The sequence below is a fragment of the Meles meles genome, chromosome 2 (assembly GCF_922984935.1).
Source record: "Meles meles chromosome 2, mMelMel3.1 paternal haplotype, whole genome shotgun sequence".
NCBI classification, from domain to species: Eukaryota; Metazoa; Chordata; class Mammalia; order Carnivora; family Mustelidae; genus Meles; species Meles meles.
The window spans coordinates 94163492-94178392 of record NC_060067.1 but is presented as its reverse complement, the minus strand read 5'-3'; positions in this window follow the sequence as shown (position 1 = coordinate 94178392).

The following is a 14901-nucleotide window of genomic DNA, read 5'->3' as shown; positions in this document are numbered from 1 at the left end:
GGACGGGCTAGATGGATGAGTGGAATTAAGAAAGGGGCTTGCAGTGAGCACTGAGTTTGTATGTAAGTAATGGATCACTGAATTCTTTTTTTTTTTTCCATTTTATTTATTTATTATTCATTCTTTTTGCACAACACCCAGTGCTCCATGCAAAACGTGCCCTCCCCATTACCCACCACCTGTTCCCCCAACCTCCCACCCCTGACCCTTCAAAACCCTCAGGTTGTTTTTCAGAGTCCATAGTCTCTTATGGTTCCCCTCCCCTCCCCAATGTCCATAGCCCGCTCCCCCTCTCCCAATCCCACCTCCCCCCAGCAACCCCCAGTTTGTTTTGTGAGATTAAGAGTCATTTATGGTTTGTCTCCCCCCCAATCCCATCTTGTTTCATTTATTCTTCTCCTATCCCCCTACCCCCCCATGTTGCTTCTCCATGTCCTCATATCAGGGAGATCATATGATAGTTGTCTTTCTCCGATTGACTTATTTCACTAAGCATGATACGCTCTAGTTCCATCCACGTCGTCGCAAATGGCAAGATTTCATTTCTTTTGATGGCTGCATAGTATTCCATTGTGTAATGGCCTCTCTGAACTTTCTTGTCCTCAGTTTTCTAATCTGTGAAATAGAAAAAACAAAAACAAAAAAAAACCTGCTTTGTATTATTTCAATAAAGTTTTAAGAGTGCAGTGAAATGGTTAATGTAAAAGACATTGAAACCATAATGAATTACAATTTAAGATACTTCCTTCCTATTATATAGCCTATTTGAATAGTTTTAATTATTAGTCTTCTGAAATCTGCCTCCCTAATGTCATGTGCCTGCAATTTTTTTTTTGCTATTGTTTAAAGGTTCAGATTCTTCAGTATACTTTCCAAATCTTTCATCTTCCTCTTGATAAATTCAGGATTGAATGCTTTTCTAGATTATTCAACGTTTTCCCCAACTCTTACATAATTCTCTAGATAAGCTTCAGTTTAAAGCAGTGTTAACATTAAACAGACATCCAGAAATAAAGCTGGTGTGACCAGTGAAGATATTTTCCAGGTTTTTCTGGAGAACCTACTTATTTTGAGTAATTATAGGAATACACATTTACTATTAAAACCTTTCTTTTTTCTTTTTACTTTTTTAGTGGCTTCCACATTTCATTAATGCTGGGTTTTGAATGTGTCCTTTGAAAACTTTTGATCTTTGTTATAAATCCAGAAAGGTGTCTGACATCACATATAGGTAAATTTAAAAAGAAGTGTCCCATCTATCAATGATTAAACTGTGGATTTGAAGACAAAAAAAAAGTCAAAATTTCCATATTTGTTCCAGCACTTCTGTGTGTGTGTGTCTACATATTACAATCTTAAATTTGAATTCACTGATACACCTTGTAGAGATATGAATAGCTGAAATGTTCTTTACAACAATTAAGTAAGATCATTGCTTCTAACCCAGCCTCCCCTGCTCCCCTGTACACACACACACACACACACACACACACACACACACACACACACACTTTTAGAAGTAATAATATTTATAATCAAAGTTTTCTACTGCCTTTCAGACAGGTTTTTAAGAACATGAACTGTAATAAAACCTCATAAATGGTCATTTGAAAACATGGGAAACAATGAATGAATGAAGAAGTGCATCCAAAGAAAAAAATTATCTTATAAAATCTAACTCTATGTTGTCTTATTGTAAGCTAATTAGAAGATGCCACTTTAGTTGATACTAAAAGTTGAAACATTTACTTAGGAACGGCTAGAAAGATATATGTTGCTCCTCAGAGTAAATAACTTAGGTCAGAATCGCTATCACCATTGGAATAAACAAAGCTCATCCTGTTACCTGGATTGCAAATTACCCTAAATTATAAAATGACAGAATCCAAATAGAAATTCTCTTTAAAAAGATAGTTACAGAACAAGCTTAAAGCACCTAGACATATTTAATCTACTTTTTTTTCTCTTTTGGACAGAGATTTCTGAATCTTAGAATTGGTCACCTATATTATCTCCTTCAGTAATACTCACCTGATGTATTTAGAAATCTGTTACATTGTATCCCTTATAATATGAAGTAATTTCACTCTTTTTATTGAAGTATAATTGACACATGATGTTTTATTAGCTTCAGGTATATAACATCACTTGTAATATGAAGTAATTACACTCTTTATAAGGAGTGTGTGTGTGTGTGTGTGTGTGTGTGTGTGTGTACACAAAATCATGGTTAAAAAAATTTATCTCTTTAATTCAAGATAGGACTTAGCTTATTGACCAAAAAGAACTTCTTATTGCTATCCTTTTAGTACTGTCAGTCAAGTATAATCTTTAGAGGTAGTCTTAGTTCCTACATAATTATTTTATTACTCCCTAGCTGTTTTCTTTCTTATGCAGGAAAATGGCACAACTTCCTCCCCAGCTTCTTGTCCTTATGAGTGTCAAATGCAGCATCATTGGCAGCTGCTTACTTATGTGGTTAATGGAAAAGAAGACCGTGCAGCAAGCCTACAGTGCTACGGTAAGACCAGAAATATGATGAGGGTATCTTAGGAAACACACATATTAAGTCAAGATCCTAGACTGAAATTCAACAATTTCAGACACTTTTGACAATGAAAGAGAATCTTGACATTTTCTTCTTAGGCATATAAGTACTCTTTGTCATCACAGAAATTAATTATTTCAAAGGCAGGTGTTGCAAAGCAGAGACTGCAGATTTCTGTCTCTGGAACAGATCTTGGTGAGAAAAGTAAAGACTGAGTAATGTCAAATTAAAATGATATTCACATATAAACATATAAAAGGGAAGTGGATATAGATAAAATAGAAGTACTATATGAATATGATCTTTAGAGAAATAAAAAATATTGAAAATGTAAAGCAATTATTGAGGACATTCCAACATCTGAGCTGAGCAAATAGATGCTTTATAAAATTTTTTCAGTCTCAGATATTAATGATTTGATTCATTAATTCATATTAATATCTAAAGTTTTGAGATGGAATTTTTAATCCTAGGGGATATTTTCCATGACTATTTAGCCCACTTTTCAGATTGGATTTCAATTCCACAATCTATTGGTTATATGGATATGTATTTAAGCAGATTATAAAACCCTAGTGCTTCCATTTCATTATACGTAGATTGAGAAAAACAGTACTAACCTCAGATAGCTTTATATTATTAAAGAGATAATCCACATAAGGAGTTTAGAAAATACTGGTCTTATGAGTACTCAGTAACTAGCTTATTATTAAGGGAAATGTATTATCCATATTTATGACCTTAAATATGGTGACAATAGTTTTGTATAAATTTATGATACGTGATTTGTGATTGTCAAAAGTCTAAATGGTGCGACTCTTTGCTCTGTTTTTGAGCAGTGTTTGTGATAAAAGATTTTTAGGTTTAAGATTCCAAATTATATAAGTTTTAGGCAACTGACAATTATATGAAGTTAAGTCGGTTAAAAATCATGTGATAGATCTCATGACTTTGGTAAAGAGCAAAAGAAAACAGAGCATTTCCTAGTACCATCACATCCCATCTTTGAAATCAGTTAGGTGATAGGGAAAGAGGCAGAGCATGGTGGGAGGAGCTCTCTATTATCTATTTCATCATCTTAAAACAATCACACTATGAAATGAAAGTTTAAAAAATGCTGGAGAAACTCTCCCTTTTTCTTAGAGCAAACATTTCTCCCTGTGTATTTACTACAAAGAAATAATTTATTATCATCCAATAAAAAATAGAAGCTAAAACTTAATAGACAAGTAGATAGGGTTATAAGCTAAAATAGTGTAAATAGAACATCTTGCTGAAAGAAAGAAAAAGTAACTTCATGTCAATCGATCCTGATTTGAATATAAGATTCACTGAAGCAGAGATAGAGCAAATGAATTTGCAGACCCCACTGGGTGTCACTTGAGAGAATATTTGAGCTATATTCTGGTTCTCTTTGAAGATTTCCTTTCAGGCAAGTAGCAGATGGATTGTGTATTAGAAAAGATTTCATCTGGAGCATTTCCAGATGTCATTACACAGATAGTTTCTTATGAGCAATCTAGGTTGAATCCCTGATGAAACTTAAACAAGACTGTATTATTTCTGAGTGCAATATAATATAATGTGAATATATTGTCACTGAAAGCCATGTGTTTTGGATTTTTTTTTTTAATTCTTTCGAACAACCTATTTTGTAAGTTGTAAAATAAGTATTTAACAGGATGGTATCCACTTAAAACTGAAAGAATGAATATCTAGATAAAACATCACTTGCAAAAAAAATCTATATTTATTGCCTGGAAAGTGACAGAGCCAAATGGCATTGACTCTGGCATAATCTATGATAACCCTCATCCATCTGTTAGAGACCTGATGCAGAGTTCAATTTGTTCTTTGCCTGGAGAAGTACAAGGCATTCCTTGGTTTTAAACAGAGTCTCTACATTGCTGATGTGATTAAAGAGTAATCAAGGTCTATTAGAAGCTTTATTTCTTACACAGTGTAAGGGTAAAGTTTTACTTCAGAATTTTTTTTCTGATCAAAATTTGGTCTTCATTTTTTTTGTTTCAGGTTTTACAAATCTATCATAGGGTGGTTTTGTGAATTATACCTTTTGAGACTCCCAACTGAGTTTAAGTAAAGAACACCTGTACAATAATCTAAAATCTAGCACTAAGTACAATTTAACTCTTTTTAAATTACCAATAAATATTTATGATAGAATATTATACTACTGCTTGAATACTGATTTAAGACCTCTGCTTTGTAAACCCATCAGTATTATACATTTTAAACAACTGTCCACAATTTTGTAGACTTGAGGATTTTTTCAAACTTTTCTAAATTTGTTGGTAGTTTTTTTCTAAACTAAAAATAAAAACTATTAAACCTGTAGTGTAAAGCCAGGATAATTTTAAACTATTAAAATTTATACTGCTTTAATAATTTTATGGACATTAGTATAATACACTAGACATCTTAAGTATAAATCGTTCTTCAGTTTAAACAAATACACATAAAACAAAAAGAACTGTTTTTCTGAGTCAAAGAAAAAGAAAAGCTTTCTGTTAAAAAGATTATACTAAAAATGCCTGCAATGTATGTTGTTTTTCTGGATGGGGACTAGGTGGGGGGGGAGGATTTTTAATTTAAATAAGTAACTGAATAAATTCTTATAGTCTCTCTTTCCATAGAAAGTTAGGTCTTACTTGAAGGACATTAAAAAAATACATTTGTATGAAAAAAGTAATTTGGAATGAAAATAAAATGCAAAGATATGCATTCTCACAACACTTCAAATATCCAACTTATTAGATCCAAGGCAAACCGAATGCAAACAGGTGACATTTACTTAACAGATATCTGTACAATTATATCATGATTTCAGAAAATTATTTCAGAAAATGTTTTCACAGATTTTAATTTTATATTAGTGAGTACCCTATCAATATCAATAAATGCTTCTTAGAAAATGAAATTCTTTTTTTTTTTTCCAAGATTTTATTTCTTTGTTTCCAAGAGAGAGAGCATAAATGGGGCGTGGTAGGATGGGATGGGAGACGCAGAGGGGGGAGAAATAGTCTCCCTGCTGAGCAGGGAGGCTGATGCAGTGTTGGATCCCAAGACTCTGAGATCGTGACCTGAGCTGAAGGCAGCAGCTTAACCTACTAAGCCACCCAGGCACCAAAAATGAAATTCTTGTGTAGGACTTTTATTCGAAACAGAGCCATAGTTACTGTCAAGGACAAATAATGGAATATGACAACTGACTTTCAGTTACCATGCTATCCAACTCTCCCAGGCTTCACAGTGACTAGTCGTTGCTATCTTCTGAAGAATTATTTAATAGATGATAAGAAATCTGTTTGTGGTATCAGTTCTGTTTCTGGAAAACACCCAATGGAATTTTTTAAAAACGTGAAGATAATTGACCTAATAAGCCTTAAATTGAATAGGAATAGAAGTCATATTATTAATTATCAAAAAATTATAAAGCCACTGATAGAAGATATTTTGAATTATAATTTATTCTTTTATATTTATTATTTTATTATTATTAATTATTTTATAATTATTAATTATTTTGAGTTATTAATTTATATTTTCTTGCATAGGTAGAGGACTTTAACCAAAATATTTGATTATTCACTAGACTATAATATTTTCTATATGTTGTAATGATGCAAAATAGTATCTGTTAGATTCAGGATTGGTTTTATGACATCAATATCACTGATCACCAAAGAGCCCAAGATTGTTGATATAGCAGTTATCAATTTGTGATATGGTTAGAAAAGTAGAATTATATGTTTAACTGAAATAAAGACAATAATTTAGCCTGTAGACTTTACATGGATTAGCCCATTTCAAAAATTTGAACACCAAAAATTGTATAGTAAGTTTTGAATATGTGTGTTAATGAAAACATGGGACAAAATATGTTCAGAAGATACTTTGGGATATTTTATGACCTTTCAAGTTGCTAGTCAAAGAGTGTTCTGAGGAACATCACTAAGCTTGGTCAAGAAAATCTGTCACTGCTCCCTATGAGTCTGTATACTTTTCATGATACTGTATTTAGATAATGACAGAAAGATGCAATTTATACCTGTAGGAAACCTCACATATATTGTTTATTTTTTTATTCAGTGTCTTTGTTTTATAGACTTAAATATTCTGATTACCAAATGAACAACTTACTAATCGAATCCAGGGTGGAATCAAGTTCTTCTGACACTATATTCACATTTTAGCTTGCTTTATAAATGTTTCTTCCACTGATGTATAAATATTGTCTTTTTTAAAATAAGATAAACTTTCCATTTTAAACAGAGAGTACATTTTAATCAGGTCTATTCTACTAGGCAATAATGAAACAGTACTCTTCTTCATCTTCAAAAGGATATTAAGAAACTGTTGACTGGCTATAAAGTGCTTCTGAAGTTAATATTAAATGAGCCTTTGGGAACTCTTAGAAATGAAGATATAAATCTTGTAACCAAATTTTTGCCTTGACTCTGTAGATAGGCCCTAGGACACAGTGTATTTAAATGCTAGTACAAAAAGAAGAGAAAGGAAGGTGAAGAAAAGGGGGAGGAGATGAGGGAGGGAAAAAGAAGAAAATGTACAATAGGGGAACATTTTCTATTTAGCTGGATTATCTAAAGGCCAAGCTTCATTAACTTTAAACTCTTCATGTCAAAGTAATATGTTAGCAAGAAAATTTAATAAAATATTCTTTTGGAATCTGTCCACTTTAATTTACTATCCAATATAACATTTTTCAAGTGTCACAAAACATTATGCTTTACCTGATATAATATACAAATAATTACCAGAAAGATAATACATGTCTTTTAGGGTTGCTTTTAAAAATACAAACAAACTGGGGGTTGCTGGGGGGAGGTGGGATTGGGAGAGGGGGAGTGGGCTATGGACATTGGGGAGGGGAGGCGAACCATAAGAGACTATGGACTCTGAAAAACAACCTGAGGGTTTTGAAGGGTCAGGGGTGGGAGGTTGGGGCAACCTGAGGGTTTTGAAGGGTCAGGGGTGGGAGGTTGGGGGAACAGGTGGTGGGTAATGGGGAGGGCACGTTTTGCATGGAGCACTGGGTGTTGTGCAAAAAGAATGAATACTGTTACGCTGAAAAAATAAATAAAATGGAAAAAAGAAAAAAAATACAATATTAAAGATCAAAGTAGAAAACACTTTTGAATAAAAAAAATTTCAATATATATGTGGAATTATTTCCTTTGTTGGTACAGGGGAATGAACATTTGAATCATTCTATTTTTCCCAGCCCAAAGAAAATTAAACCTTTGCTAATGATAAAATGTGGTTTTTAGACAACATTTAAATACATTGTATTCATGTAGAATGTTCCTTCTTCCAATATTATTCTTCTAAGTTTACCCTGTTGAATTCTTTTGCTCATTTATTAAAACCACAAAAGATTGTTTGCCGAAGAAATACATTGTTGTTGTTACTATTGTTGGCAATAGGAATGCAATTACAGGGTTAAATTCATTAACAAGCAATATTTACTTTTTATTTTAAATTTAGTTATAGCTGGAGCAAGGATCTGCTGTTTTTTATTATTTAGAAGATACCTTACCAATGCCACAATTCCCTATTTGGGGATAATATAGATAGATAGATGATAGATAGATAAAGATAGATAGATGATAGATAAATAGATAGATATAGATGACAGATAAATACATATATAGATGCATAATGGTATATAATGGTATATCAATATAATATATATAAACAATTATAACTAATTATATATAGCAGATATAAATATGTATTTTTAAATAAATAAATAAATACATATTATATGTAAAATATATAATTTTGATACTCTTCGTAACAGCCACAAAATATTTATCTCTAATTAAAGAGGCAATCCAATTATCAGCATGCTATTTCAAAAACAGCCTCTTAAACTCTACTAAAATCTTTGAGACTAAAGGTAATAATAAGTCCTTCATTTGAAATAACACTAAACTCAAAAGTAACTACATGTTGTATATATCTTGTATTTCACTTAAGAAGCTTTCTGGTTATAAAGAAAGAACAAACAATAAAACTGAATCAATATGAAAATAACACAAAATACAGCAGAACTGTGATACTAAGGTGTGAGAGTGTGTGTGTGTGTGTGTGTGTGTGTGTGTGTGTCTCATTGGGCCAAGTAAGGCTTTGTGCCTATTTTATTTCTTTTTCTTTTTATATTTTTTTTAACATATAGTATATTATTTGCCCCACAGATACAGGTCTGTGAATCTTCAAGCTTACACATTTCAAAGCACTCACCATAGCACATACCCTCCCCAATGTCTGTAAACCAGCCACCTTATTCCTCTCCCTTCATCCCCCCACAACCATCAGTTTATTTCCTGAGATTAAGAGTCCCGTATGGTTTGTCTCCCTCCCAATCCCATATTGTTTCATTTTTTCCTTCCCTACCCCCTGAAGCACCCCCTAGTTCATATCCTCATATCAGAAAGATCATACGATAGTTGTCTTTCTCTGGTTGACTTACTTCACTCAGTATAATACTCTCTAGTTCCATCCACATCATTGCAAATGGCAAGATTTCATTTCTGTTGATGGCTGCATAGTATTCGTGTGTGTGTGTGTGTGTGTGTGTGTGTGTGTGTGTAAAATCAATTTTCTTTATCCATTCAGCTGTTGATGGACATTTAGGTTCTTTCCAAAGTTTGGCCATTGTGGACATTGTTGCTATAAACGTTTGGGTGCACATGCCCCTTCAGATCACTACATTTGTATTGTTAGGGTAAATACCCAGTAGTGTGATTGCTGGGTATAGGGTACCTCTATTTTCAACTTTTTGAGGAACCCCCATGCTGTTTCCCAGAGTGGCTGCACCAGCTTTCACTCCCACCAACAGTATAGGAGGGTTCCCCTTTTCCCTCATCCTTGCCAACATCTGTCATTTTGACTTGTTAATTTTAGCCATTCTGACTGGGGTGAGGTGGTATCTCATTGTGGTTTTGATTGGCAGTTCCCTGAGCCAAGTGATGTGGAACACATTTTCATGTATCTGTTGGCCATCTGGATGTCTTCTTCATAGATGTATCTTTTCATGTTTTCTGCCCATTTCTTTTTTTTTTTTTTTTTTTTTTTTTAAAGATTTATTTATTTGACAGATAGAGATCACAAGTAGGCAGAGAGGCCGGCAGAGAGAGAGAGAGAGGAGGAAGCAGGCTCCCAGCCAAGCAGAGAGCCCGATGCGGGGCTCGATCCCAGGACCCTGGGATCATGACCTGAGCTGAAGGCAGAGGCTTTAACCCGCTGAGCCACCCAGGCGCCCCTCTGCCCATTTCTTGATCGGATTACTTGTTCTTTGGGTGTTGAGTTTGATAGGTTCCTTATAGATTTTGGATAGTAGCCCTTTATCTGATATGTCATTTGTGAATATCTTCTCCCATTCTATCAGTTGTCTTTTGGTTTTGTTGACTGTTTCCGTTGCTGTGCAAAAGCTTTTGATCTTGATGAAGTCCCAATAGTTCATTTTTGCCCTTGTTTCCCTTGCCTTTGGTGATGTTCCTAGGAAGAAGCTGCTGTGGCTGAGGTCAAAGAGGTTGCTGCCTGTGTTCTTCTCAAGGATTTTTGATGCATTATTTTCTCACATTGAGGTCCTTCATCCATTTTGAGTCTATTTTCATGTGTGGTGTAAGGAAATGGTCCAGTTTCATTCTTCTGCCTGTGGCTATCCAATTATGCCAACACCATTTGTTGAAGAGACTGTCCTTTTTCCATTGGACATTCTTTCCTGCTTGTCAAAGATTAGTTGACCATAGAGTTAAGGGTTTATTTCTGGGCTCTCTATTCTGTTCCATTGATCTATGTGTCTGTTTTTGTGCTAACACCATACTGGCTTGATGATGACAGCTTTGTAATAGTATTTGAAGTCTGGAATTCTGATGCCACCAACTTTGGCTTTCTTTTTCAACATTCCTCTGGTTATCCAGGGTCATTTCTGGTTGCATATAAATTTTATGATTATTTACTCTGTTTCTTTGAGAAAAATTGATGGTATTTTGATAGGGATTGTATTAAACATGTAGATTGCTTTAGGTAGCATAGACATTTTCACAATATTTGTTCTTCCAGTCCATGAGCATAGGATTTTTTTTTTCCAATCTTTGTGTCTTCCTCAATTTCTCTCATGAGTACTTTATAGTTTTCTGAGTACAGAGTTTGGTTAGGTTTATTCCTAGGTATCTTATAGTTTTGGGTGCAATTGTAAATGGGATTGACTCCTTAATTTCTCTTTCTTCTGTTTTGCTGTTGGTATATAGAAATGCAACTTATTTCTGTGGATTGATTTTATATCCTGACACTTTACTGAAATCCTGTATGAGTTCTAACAGGTTTGGAGTGGAGTCTTTGGGTTTTCCACATAAAATATCATAACATCAGCAAAGAGTGAGAGTTTGACTTCTTCTTTGCTGATTTGGATGATTTCTATTTCTTTTTGTTGCCTGATTGCTGAGGCTAGGACTTCTAGTACCGTGTTGAATAGCAGTGGTGATAATGGACATCCCTGCCATGTTCCTAACCTTAGGGGAAAAGCTCTCAGTTTTTCCCCATTGAGAATGATATTCACTGTGGATTTTTCATAGATGGCTTTGATAGTATTGAGGTATGTACCCTCTATCCCTACACTTTGAAGAGTTGATCAAGAAAATATGCTGTACTTTGCCAAATGCATTTTAAGCATCTTTGAAAGTATCATATGGTTCTTGTTCTTTCTTTTATTAATATATTATATCACAATAATTGATTTGCAGATGTTGAACCAACCTTGCAGCCCAAGAGTAAATCCTACTTGGTCCTGGTGAATAATCCTTTTAATGTACTGTTGGATCCTATTGGCTAGTATTTTGGTGAGAATTTTTGCATCTGTGCTCTCAAGGATATTGGTCTGTAATTCTCCTTTTTGATGGGGTCTTTGTCTGGTGGGATTGAAATAATGCTGGCCTCATACAATGAGTTTGGAAGTTTTCCCTCCATTTCTATTTTTTGGAACAGTTTTGGGAGAATAAATATTGTTTCTTCTTTAAATGTTTAGTAGAATTCCTCTGGGAAGCCAGCTGGCCCTGGCTGTTGTTTGTAGGGAGATTTTTGATGACTACATCAATCTCCTTACTGGTTATGAGTCTGTTCAGGTTTTCTATTTCTTCCTGGTTCAGTTTGGTAGTTTATATGTCTCTAGGAATGAGACATTCCTCAGCCATTAAATTTTAGGAGCTGCTCTTCACCTACTTCTGTTTTCTTGTGGAAATATAGGTTTCATTCTTTATTTGATTATATGAAATATGTGAGTTTTTTATTATGCACAAGAAAGGGTCTAGATTTGAGCTAAAATCAAAAATATTAAATCATTTTTAATATTTTCTTTGGGTATTTGCTAAATATGAGTCAGACACATAAATGTCCATCAGCATGCTATCTCATAGCATTTAGATTTATTTCTTCCCTCAAGTTAGAGAAGAATGTGGGTATTCCCTCCTCCAGACTTTTTCTCTTATCTGGGATTCAAGGCCCATGTTTTTCCCTCTCTTCCTTCTCTTCTTTTTTTCCTTCCAGTTTTATCTCTTCTTGCATGATTCTTCAATTATTTGCATACTACTAACTGCCTTCATGAACAAGCAAACATTTTCAAGACCCTTTTTTCCAAGATGTTGAAAAATCAAATTTCCTTCTCCAAGCTTTATTTTTTCTAACAACATTACACATTTACACTTCTCAATTTATAGAGACCTTGAGCAAAATAACCTGAAAAGATCAATCAGAAATAGAAAACCTTTATAAGTAATGGAGGGGGGGAAGGGAGAGAGAGAGAGAGAAAGAGAAGAAGAAGAATGGAGAGGGAGAGAAAGATAGAGACACAGAGAAAGAGATACCAAAAAACAGACTCTTAACTGGAGAGAACAAACTGATGGTTATCAGAGAATAAGTGTGTGGGGGCATGGCTGAAATAAATGATGGGGATTAAGGAGAGCACTTGTGATGAGAATGGGGTGTTGTATGGTAGTGTTGAATCACTATATTTATACCTGAAAATAATGTAACATTGTATGTTAATTATACTGGAATTGAAGTGAAATAACAGAATTATCAGAGAAAGAATGACATGAAGAATCTCCCTCCTGCCAAATATACGGAGACAAACACTGTAGAGAGTGGTCAGCAATATGAATGACCAAAGAAAGAAAAAAGTATCCAATAAATTTGATAAAGGAGATTTCCTCTATGATTTTTTTATAATTTTTTTGAATTTCACTGAAAGCCTAAATTTTCTTTGAGTAATATTTATTTTTCTTTATACTTATGTTCTCATTTTAAAGTGATGCCAAACATGTTGATGCAATTCACATCAAAAAATAGAAATTGGCAATGAAAATATCTATTTTCTGTTGTTAAATTTATACAGTTAGTGAGATTAGGACTAAATATCCATTTTTGGGGTATATAAGATGTCTTCATAACTTTGATAGCTAATAGCTTTTCTTCACATTTTCCATACAGAGTAATATCTGAAATAGTAGCAGTAATGATTCAGTGGTAAATTTTATTTTTTAAATTTTTTTAAAGATTTTTTTTTTAATTTGAGTGAGAGAGAGTGACTGGGGGAGGGGCAGAGGGAGAAGCAGATTCCCTACTAAGCGGGGACCTTCACCCAAGCTCTATCTAAGGACCTGGGGATCATGACCTGAGTCAAAGACAGATGCTTAACTGACTGAACCACCCAGGTGCCCCTCAGTGGCAAAATTTAATGACATTAATATTTACACAATAGAATCCATGTACACAAAATATTTTTTTTAGAATGATTCAATGGCATTCTATTCTTTTTTTTTTTAAGATTTTATTTATTTATTTGACAGACAGAGATCCCAAGTAGGCAGAGAGGCAGGCAGAGAGAGAGAGGATGAAGCAGGCTCCCTGCCAAGCAGAGAGCCCTATGTGAGGCTCGATCCCAGGACTCTGGGATCATGACCTGAGCTGAAGGCAGAGGTTTTAACCCACTGAGCCACCCAGGTGCCCCTACACAAAATATTTTTAAGGGAATTTATTTCATCTATAATAAATATCTTGCTCACACACTCTCATTTCCACTTATTAAAGGGAGAGGCAATAAAGAATTAAATATGTCATTATTCCCCCCTCCTCTTTGCAGTATAAATGATTTATTTTTTGAGTTATTTTATTGAGTCAGTTCAATGTTCTAACTCTCTGTGCAATCTGTCCCCTGCGGTACTCCTACACCCTCCACACTAACTTATGTCTGCAAGGACAGATAAATACTATTTATTATTCAAGAAGAGGGTACAGCCACTGTCTGCAAGATGCCCTGACCCCCAGTCTTTGGCCTCCTTAAGCTTCAGTGTGGGTCAAACTTTCTCCTCACTGAAGCCACACTGGAACGTTTGCAGTAAAAGAAACTTTCAGTGTATTCTCAGGGCAGGGTGATAGTCCCCAGGAAGCTGAGTTCCACTGTCTTTCTGCCTTGGCACCATTTGTCCCTCACTGGTCTGCAGACCCACTGAGGTCTGGCTGCAAGTAACAAGACCCCAGGTGTCAAGCTTCTTCCTGCAGCACTCAGTTAAAAGATCCTTTAGCTATTGGATGATGGGCCTTCTCTGGTATCTCACCAGTCAAGACAGCTGTTTTATATGAGGTTCCTCACAGCACACGGTGCTTTTTTATAGTCTTTTGGGCACTAATAAGGAAGAGAAACTGAGGACAGCTGGCTTGAGCAGTCACTTTCCTCTGCTCTTTCTGCTCTCCTCTCCTGCACCACATTGTGATCAGTGGGGACATAGGAAAATTGTGCAGCTATTCCTGTGGCACTTTGCAGTCTTCCTATCTCAATACCCAACCATCCCTAGGTAGGGTGTGTTAGGTTTTTCTTCATCTCTCTTTCCTCTAGGTCAATTATCTTTACACTCTAGTTTCCAGCCCTGCCATCTGGGAGGACTCTCCTCTTCCTTCCTCAACGAGTCTGTTACCATACACCATACACATACATGTTACCATACACCAAGTTCTTTCTACTTTGTGTATCTATATTCAGACACCAAAATATTAGTTCCGATAAAATATGTTCTCATTCAATAAAAACAGACCTTTAAAGTTCCTGCCACAAAATTTGTTCAAGTTTTCATACTTAATTATTTAATCTACAGCTAATTTATATTCTGTATAAGGTTTGACATTAGGTCAACTTTTAAATAATTACATATGGATTTCAGTTTTTCTAGCAACATACATTAACCCATTCTTTGCTTACTGATTAAACTAACAGCTATATTGAATATTAACTTTTCATACATACTAAAATCTCTTTC